General features: G+C 31.1%; 1 long non-coding RNA gene across 1 annotated transcript; it reads left to right on the plus strand.

Annotated features, from left to right (window-relative positions):
* Window positions 1–5,070: 5,070 nt before the first annotated feature.
* On the plus strand, window positions 5,071–8,834 carry LOC136069575 (uncharacterized). The gene is made up of 5 exons (XR_010630799.1): window positions 5,071–5,427; window positions 6,160–6,222; window positions 6,991–7,080; window positions 7,186–7,236; window positions 8,648–8,834. It is a non-coding gene; the product is annotated as an uncharacterized LOC136069575 (long non-coding RNA).
* The last annotated feature ends 472 nt before the right edge of the window (window positions 8,835–9,306 follow it).

A 9,306-nucleotide genomic window follows, 5' to 3' on the forward strand; every position in this document is an offset into this window, starting at 1 on the left:
GATGGGAGGAGGGGTTGGGTGTGGTAGAGTTTCCTGTAACCGATTCATTCATTTTTTTTTTAAGTTCGGTATTGACTTGGGTTTCGGTTCTTCACGTGGGTCCTTTGGCTATTCATTCATATATTGGATCACGGGTGATGAAAGTCACAATTCACCATCTCGTGGCTCCACCTCCACCTGATGTTCCTCATTGAAAAATTATTGATATTCATCATTTAATTCCTAGAGCTAGAACTTCTCTCTCTCTCTTTTTCTCTCTCTCTCTCTCTCTCTCTCTCTCTTTGAAGCTCTTTTTTTTTAAAAAAAAAAAGAAAAAAAATATCAATATGTATTACATGTTTAAAAAACTGTTTTGACCAATATGTGGTCTAAACGCTCTTATACAATGAAAAAACTTTATTTTGATCGAGTTGAATAAAAAATTTTTTTAATAGGATGAATAAACAAATTTATTATGAATATTCCATGTATTGTAACTGCATATATCCGATTTTAAATCTAAAGCAACCAATTTGGTAATAACTAAAAAAAAAAAAAAAAAAACTAAAAAACCATTGTAGAGTCGAAAATCCAATTCTTTTAGAAAATCCATTATAAAGATCAATTACTATATACTATACTCACAAAACCTTTGTAGTCATAATCTCCATATATAACATATGTGAAGTTGTGAATGCCCAATTGCTTTTCTTTTGTAGAAGTTTCAAAATCTCTAGAATCCTTCTATAATGGGCTTCATCATGAACGAATATTACCCTCATGAATCAAAACCTCTAATACTCAAAGGAAGTTCTCAAATAATTGCAGCAACAATAAGCTCACTAGGAGCCCTACATTAAATGGTTTATATAAGTGTATATAGTAGGAGTCAAAACCAAGCAACAACCCTTAATTGTAGCCGAAATCGAAATTTGGATCTTGGAGATTTCACTCAAGCAAAAAACAAGCAAGTTATAAGCAAATCTTGAAAACAACATAAAATGCCAATTTCTAACAATTATATCTCACTCATTTCAAATCCAAATTAAGTTAAATAGACCTAAATTTTCAATTATACTACAACAATCAACATGATGAAAACTCTATCTATTTTTTTTAAGCACTACATGATAAGAGTTACGAGTTATTTATCTTTTATGTTAATTGGACACTAAGTATGTGTTTAAAATAGCTTGTTTTTCTTGACTTTTATTTTGTTTTAAAAAATAATAAGTTGGCCAAATAAGTTGTACCAAACAAAAGCTAAAATCTACATACATATACTCTTCATAAAGAAATTATATGGGAATTTAATGAATATTTGGATTATAAGGCTGCACATGTTGATTAAAAATAGGCGCCTTCTTATTTTACTTATTTCTTTTTTTAATAAATTGTTCTCAATTCAAATTTGATTCAGTGTGTGATATAATCTACGAAGTTTTATATTTATTTATTTTTTATTAAAAAAACAGTACATTTTTGGTTTATTTTATTTTGATTGATATAATAAGTTTTAATTTTAAAATTAATGTTTGGTTTACTAATCAAAGTAACAAACTCGATTATTCTAAAACTAGTTTGACCAAAAACAATTTAATATATCATGGAATGACATTAATGTTTCAAACAATGGAACTTTGAAAAAGTGGGACAAAATAAGAAAATAATTAATAGATGAATATATAATCTAATAATCATTTATGTTTCTATTTCAACCAACATATTCAATAATCAATTATAACAAAAATGTAATAATCAAATAGTTATAAGGATTTTACAATAAAAGCAATCCAAATCCTGACCTAATAACATTGCATTAAACTTTTAAACATTTGTCTCTCACGACAATGCGGTGCATATATTGTTTTATTGCCAAACGTTCATCATTTCTAGGGAGGGCTATTGCCTTTTGCTTTGTTCGAAGAAGAAAAGTTCGTATTTTTTTTTTATAAATTTATTTTTGGATGAAACTAAAAGTCTAAGAGTGCTCATGCTAGTAGTCCACGAGGACAACTGGACAACCTCATGATATAAATGTCACCCCTATCCTATAGTACTATATTGAAGGCTAAGAGGACCCACTATAATTATAATGATCTTCGATGGGACCCCAAAACTTTTGGATGAATGATAGAATTATGGATTTGATGCAATGGTTATAGCCGTTCGATTCGGATCCATGGTTTTTTTTTTTTTTTTTTAATAATCATAAATTCATAATAATGTTGAATGAATCTAGGGCAAGCAATTGTATCTATCAACCTGTGTGTGCATGTGCACGTGCATGTCTCACTGTACCCAAACATATTGATGGGTCCCGGGCCGCCCACGGCACAGTGTGAAACCAAATTCGGATCCTGTCCAATTTTTTGACCTTGCATTTGCATCGTAGCCGTCCATTTAAGCCCTTAATTGGGTACACAACGGTGGTCCTCTTCAACTTCACTGTACGGCCGATATACGAAAGGACAGTTTTTTCGGCGAAGTTAAAGAGCAAAACACGTGCAAGATTTTGAAATATTCACACCGGCTCATCTAAAGTAGCATAAAGTGAACGATCGGATACAGCTGATAGTTTTCTTAGCTATGCCTAGCTAGCGTTTGGTAGTGAGTTTCATGCATTGTTTATGAGACCTACAAACTTTTTTTTTCCAATAAAATTTTCATTAAAAATTGGTCATACGGCACTATTTATACATTTAGATCTCGTTTGGAAGGAAGGAATGTAATGGAAATGAATAAAAATAATAATTTTAGAATACTCTTCTTTTTTCTTATTTGGGAGTTTTAATAGAGGGAATTGAAAATCTATTCCCTTATTTGAAAATTTAAGTAAGAGAGAATGAAATGAATCGAAGGGAACACTCATTCCTCTATATTCCTTTAAAATCTCAAATTTTCATTCCTCCTGAAATTAGGAGAAATGAGAGGGAATAGAATTTGATTTAATAATTTTTTTACTAAAACTTCCAAAATACCCCTATATATTCAACCTTTTATTTTAAAATAGATGTCTAATAATAATATTGTCATAAAATGATTCCATTTCATTCCCTCCATATTGCTCTCAAATAAGATTACTTACATTCCATTCATTTTCATTCTTTTATTTTAAAATATCCAATTAAGGTTACTTAATTTTATTCCATTCCATTTTTTTCCATTCTTTTCCCTTACTTAAACACATTCCATTCTTTTATATTTTCTTATAATCATTCCATTCAATTCCCTTATGAACTCCCAAACGAAGCCTTAAAAATTATTTTACTACAATCTTTTCAGTTTTCAGCAATAAGCGACATCCAAACAGACCCAAAGTCTAAAATATAACTTTTGAAATCCAAAAATTACTCACATTAAATTATGGTTGTTCTTTCCTTAAAAAAAAAAAAAATTTATGGTTGTTATAGTGTTTGTGAAAATATACAAGCTATTATAGCTAACTAGCTTCTGAGCATGCGTGTTTAGAGACTCTTCTATTTTATTTTTATTTATTATTATTATTATTTTTTTGTAAAGGTTAATAATTCGCATTTATTATAATTTAGAAATATATATATATATTTTTCAAACAAATAAAAATGATAAATTTTATAAATAAGCAGTAATTGTAATTTCTTTTTTGAACGTGAACGAAAAAAAAAAATCCTAAATTTTAGGAATTCTTTTTTTGAATTCAAAATGAAATTTGTTATTTTCCATTTATGACCTTATTTCTAAATGAACTTACTCTTCATTAATGAGGATATTTTTGAATCATATAAAAGTCTAATTTAAAGAGAAGAATCTTATTATATATAGTATAGATATAGTTTTTTTTTTATTTTTTATTTTTATTTTTTTTGATGGTAAAGTAGGAGAATGGATAATTGTTAATATTGTATATGAAGAATGAGAAATTATTCCTTTTCAAAAAAAAAAGAGAGAAATTATTAAAAAAATTATAATTTAATGAAATAAAGTATAAAATAGATAATTAAATTTGAGTATTTAAAAAAATGGTTAGTTAAAATAGAAAAAATAAGTTTTATTTTAAAATATACAATAGTTTTTGCATATATAAGACGGTATGAATATTGCTCAAGTAATATTAGAGATACTTGCAAATACAATTGAGTTGCCACGGCCACCTCATCAATATCTCAAGAATTTTGTCATGGATTGAGGTCACCCAGTGATAAACTGTACCATTTAGCTATGATATTGAAGAATAATCATAGGTGTCTTGGGCTTAACCCGTCAGCACGAGCTTCGGCTGACGGGCCAATTACGGGTAACGGACAGAGTCATGCTGACGGGACCAAGATAAACTGGGGCTGAAGGCTCCAGTTCTAACCGACGGTTATTCAAAACTCGATTGCTCGTATAGCGAGAAGCTGACGTCAACTTGGCTGAAGGGGAGAAAGAAGGCTGACGGTTTCAAGGCCGACGGCTCTGTAAAAGATAAGACTTGGCCGCCACGCATGGGAAGTTGCTTGTATTCCACGCCCAGTATCAGAGTCCTATAAGGAAAGGATCCCGCAATCTACGCTTATGAGGATTCCTATAAGGAAAAGACTTCTACTCCAAGGAAGAGAGGTCCACCCTCTACTACTATAAAAACCCCAATACCCTCATAAGCCGAGGTACGCATAATTAACCCCTCTCTAGCACTCTAGAGTTTTTTTTTTAAATGGGTTTTTTTTGTGATTTGAAGATTGCCGAAACTAGATTTTTATATAGTTGATAGATATGGATTCAGGTGAGGTTTTTTTTTTTTTTGGTTAATGGGTTTTTTGTGGATTCAATTTAGTTTTAGTTTTTTTTTTTTTTTTAATGGGTATCACTGTAGCGGTATAGCCGCTTTTTATAGAGTGAATAGATAGTTGATAGATATGGATTCAGGTGAGGTTTTTTTTTTTTTTTTTTTTTGGTTAATGGGTTTTTTGTGGATTCAATTTAGTTTTAGTTTTTTTTTTTTTTTTAAATGGGTATCACTGTAGCGGCATAGCCGCTTTTTATAGAGTTAATAGAAAACACACTCAAAACGACGTCATTTTGTGATATATAACTAAACCCTACTTATCTCTTTTTTTCTTCTTCTTTCTTGAAACTCAGCTCTCTCTGTGTATCACCTCTCATCCTCTCATTCTTTGAGCTCTCTATCCCATTGAAAAACACACATATATTATATAAGCGGTGCGGTTCTCATTGGTGGGCAAAACTCACCACCGCTCGCCGCACCTATTGGTGTCGGTATTCAGAAAACGCTGCAGACCACCGCGCCGGACACCTGCGGTGGTGCTCTACGGCGGTCGGCTCGGTGCGGCGAAGGTCGGTCCTATCGGTGGCGGGTGGTGGCTGAACAGGCCTAGATGTAGAGTGTTGGAGAGAGAATCCTGAGGGAGGCCTCTCCACTACTTTTAGACCGATCTCTCTCCGTCTTCCGGTTCCACACAGTTGTCGGTAAGTTTCAGTTTCATGTTCTGTTATATTCTATTTTGTTCTTTTATTTTTATTTATTTGGCTTGATATCTGTCTTATTAGACAAGAAGAGAAGGTAGTGGAGCAAACACAGGCCAAGAAGGGAAAAGATTTTTCAAATCCACAATGTTTCTACTCTCTCTCTCTGAATCTTTCTATTATTTGCCTTTTGTTTTTCGGTTTTTGATCTTAGTTTCATATTCTAGGGTTTTTAGGTTTATTGGGTTTATGCGATCAAAATTTGGGCAGTCCTGATTGATTTATAATCTGGGTTTGCTTTCATTTGATTAAAAAAGGGGAAATTTCGTTGTTTTTGTTGGGCAATTGGGTTTTAATCTAAGACTTATTATCTAATTTTTGTTTTCCTCCTTCCTGTTTTGATTTTTTTAGTCAAAAATATATTTATTAATTTCAATTTTCGCTTAATTTCCGATTGTTACTAAGGGGTTTTGTGTTTTTTTTAGGCTAACTTTATAATATACTTGATAATTTAATGTGCTTTTGATTTTAATCCTATCGGGGGTTTCTCTACTTGAAAAAAGGGTCAAAATTAATGAAAATTTGGTTGGTTGGTTTGTTTATAATCTGGGCGATTTGGGTTTTATATCTATGAATCATTATCTGATTTTTATTTTACTCCTCCCTGATTTGATTGTTTTAGTCGAAGTTGTATCACTTAATTTGATTATAGCTTAATTTTTTATTGTATTTCAGGAGTTTTCAGGTTTTGTTTAGGCCACGAAGGGAATGAGTTGCCCACGACTCATTCCCCAACAGGTATTTCTCTTGAAAAAAACAATTCTGGTATTTTCACGCTATGTGAAGTCTTTGCTTTTTATGAATACAGGTATATGATGTTTAGTGCTTCCTCTAACTTTATAGAGCCTACATATAAACCATTCACCAACTGAAAACTTCTCCTAACTTGTGTGAAATCCACCTTTTCGGGGCTTGAGTGAGTTTGGAGGATACCATGGTGTTATATTAATTAACAACAAATTTGAAACAATAACCTTTGTTTTGATGCTGAGAAGAAATGCAAGCCTTTTGTAGTAAAATTAGTCTCTGTCATGTTCTAGAGTTGGTCATGATAAATACATATAAGCCATTACTTTTAGTTGTAGAGAAATTATGAATGTATTGACTATCGAACTATTTGACTGAGGCAAATAACATTAGACCTAATAATGGATTCTTCTTTGCATGTTTCCTCATTAGGCACATCTCTTAGGCCTGTTTAGTTGCCCATGAATCAAAACCATTCATATTTTGTATAATATTGCATTCACAAATTGTCACTGTAGTGGATAGAATGACTTATTTGTGTTTTATGAGGTGGATTTTAGCAAAATATTTTTGATTTGGTAGAGAAAATTGGAACATGTTTAAATTCAAAAATGGCTTGAGAGTGAGGTTATGATTAACTATTGTCCTGTCCTATATGTATATAAGCATGCAAGGCTGTGTGTATTTTTCTCATTGGGAATAATTAATTTCATTAGATGTCTTTCTTATATATGGAGGTTATTTTTTTTTAAATTGTAGGTTTGGAGATGTGTCATAGTACGCATTCTTTGGCAAAAATGTTGTTGAGTTGGGGGTTGCCATTTTTCGTCGCTTGGAGTTTTTAAAATGGTTAGTGATGTTTTTAATATAATTTTAGGATTTTCCCTCTTATCTATTTTCTTTATTTGGCCATTGGGTTTACTAATCTATTAAATTGTTTTCTTTTAATTTAAGGTTTTCTGAGCCAGGTTTGATCTTATCGAAATAAAAAAGTTTTTGAGCAAGGTATGCTTCTTTATTGATTCATCTCTACTTATTTCTCTTTTCTTTTCTTTTCCCTGCTTTTTGATCATATCTCCTTTTTTACTTTTGCTCCCATGCCTTGCTGCTTGCTTTGTTGTATATGTTCTTGCTATGTTGTTATGTTTGTTTTTGAGAGTGAATGGGAAAAGGAACTGCCTTTGCTGGGTGTTTTGGTTCAATAAGAAAAAGGAGGAAGCTTTATATGTTTTTGGTCATGCTTTCTTCGGGTTTCTTTGAGAGGTTTGTCTAACTGCTGTGGAGAGTTGTTGGTGGTCTTAGCCCTCTTGGATTTGTGGGAAAGGAGGGAAATTTTTGTATTTTTGGGCTAGGAAAGGGTTTTGTTTATGGAGTTTTGGAGGGCTGGAAGTGTGATACTTTTTGCCCATTGTACTAGATAGATAAATCACTTTGTTGTATACTGTAGAATATGAGCGGCAAGATAGAGTTACAAAGAATTGCCTCCTTTTGTAAAAAATGTTACTATCTAATTTTATAAAGAACATTTTTCTACCATTGAGTTGGCTTATCAGACTTGGAATATATGTAGTTTGTTTTAAATCTAACCCACATATGTAAAGGGTTTGTGATGTTTCCTTCCTTAGAGGTATAGAGCATGTGTATGTACACTTTACATGAAACTGTAATTTGTGTATACACAAATTTACTATTAATAGAAAATTTCTGCTGCAATTGTTTAAATATGAGCCATGAAATTTGAGTAAAAAGTGAAGAAGAGGGTTAATTTTTTTTAATAATTTGATAATTCAAGAAGATGGTGTTTGAACCTAACCAATATAGCTATAATGTTATATAGATCTTGTAGATATTCTTAGTTTAGTTTGAGATTTTAGTAGCATAATAGTGTTCAATATATAAAATTAAATTCATTGCTTTTCATATGTTCAACTTTTCACAGCATAATTAAGCATAATCCTCACATGAAGCTTTTGTGTTTGTGTGTGTGAATATTGTCAATTTTTAATTGTCTTGGATGTTTGTAGTTCTTTTGCACACTAATATATATTTTACCTTGAATGATACTTTGATATGCATTTTCTTTCATTCTTTTTTTAAAAATTCTTTTTTTATAGGTTTGGGAAGAGTTTTAGACTAGCATTTTCTTTTTTTTTTTTTTTCAGCTAAAAGTAATTGCCTCTTTGCAGTAAAAACATTTCAGCTGAGGTTTGGGAAGAGTTTTAGACTAGCATTTTCTTTTTTTTTCTTTTTCAGCTAAAAGTAATTGCCTCTTTGCAGTAAAAACATTTCAGCTGAGGTTTTGGTTTTTCTTTCATCAAGTTAGTGAGTTAGGTTGCTTAGATTTTGTGCAAAATGTGACTTTTACTTGAAACCACCAATTGACAAATTTCATTCTTAAAATTTTTTGACACATGAGATTGAATATAGAAGAAGGATACTTGCAACTACTAATTGGCTTGCAAAAAGGAATGGGAGGACATGCATTATTATAGCAGTGATTCTAAAGAGTTTAGTTTGATTTGTATTCTGCTTATTGAAATGCTCCCTTAAACATCACTATGTTAGCTTTATAATTACTATTGTTATATAATTTTTTTTCTTTATAATGGCCTATTGTAGTAATTGTGGAAATTGTAATAAGATGAATAAAAGTATTTGAGGTGTGCAACAATTTGCTATACAAGATTTGATGATTAGCAAGCATTTGGTCAAGAATACTAAAGCTAAGAGTGTGAAGTAATTGCTGATTTTTTTGGGGCTATTTGCTTTTGTGGCCAATTCTCAACTAGGCAAGAGCCTTTTATGGGATGTTACACTTCTAAGTACACATCAAAAACGGTGTTAGGCGTAGTAGCAATATGAAATTGAATTAGGTTTGCTGTAAATTAAGGGATTTCATTAAAATCAAGGAAAAAACCTAGAAGTTCAAATTCTTCCTGAATTTTTATTAGGAATTTTAAGTTTTTAGGTTTTGTTCCTTTTCTTTTATGAGTTTCAGATTTAGATTCTGTTTTTTTTTTTTTTTTTTTTTTTTTTTTTTTTTTTTTTTTTTTTCTTTTTTTTTTTTTTTTTGTG

The sequence above is a fragment of the Quercus suber genome, unplaced genomic scaffold (assembly GCF_002906115.3).
Source record: "Quercus suber isolate HL8 unplaced genomic scaffold, Cork oak 2.0 scaffold_179, whole genome shotgun sequence".
NCBI lineage: Eukaryota > Viridiplantae > Streptophyta > Magnoliopsida > Fagales > Fagaceae > Quercus > Quercus suber.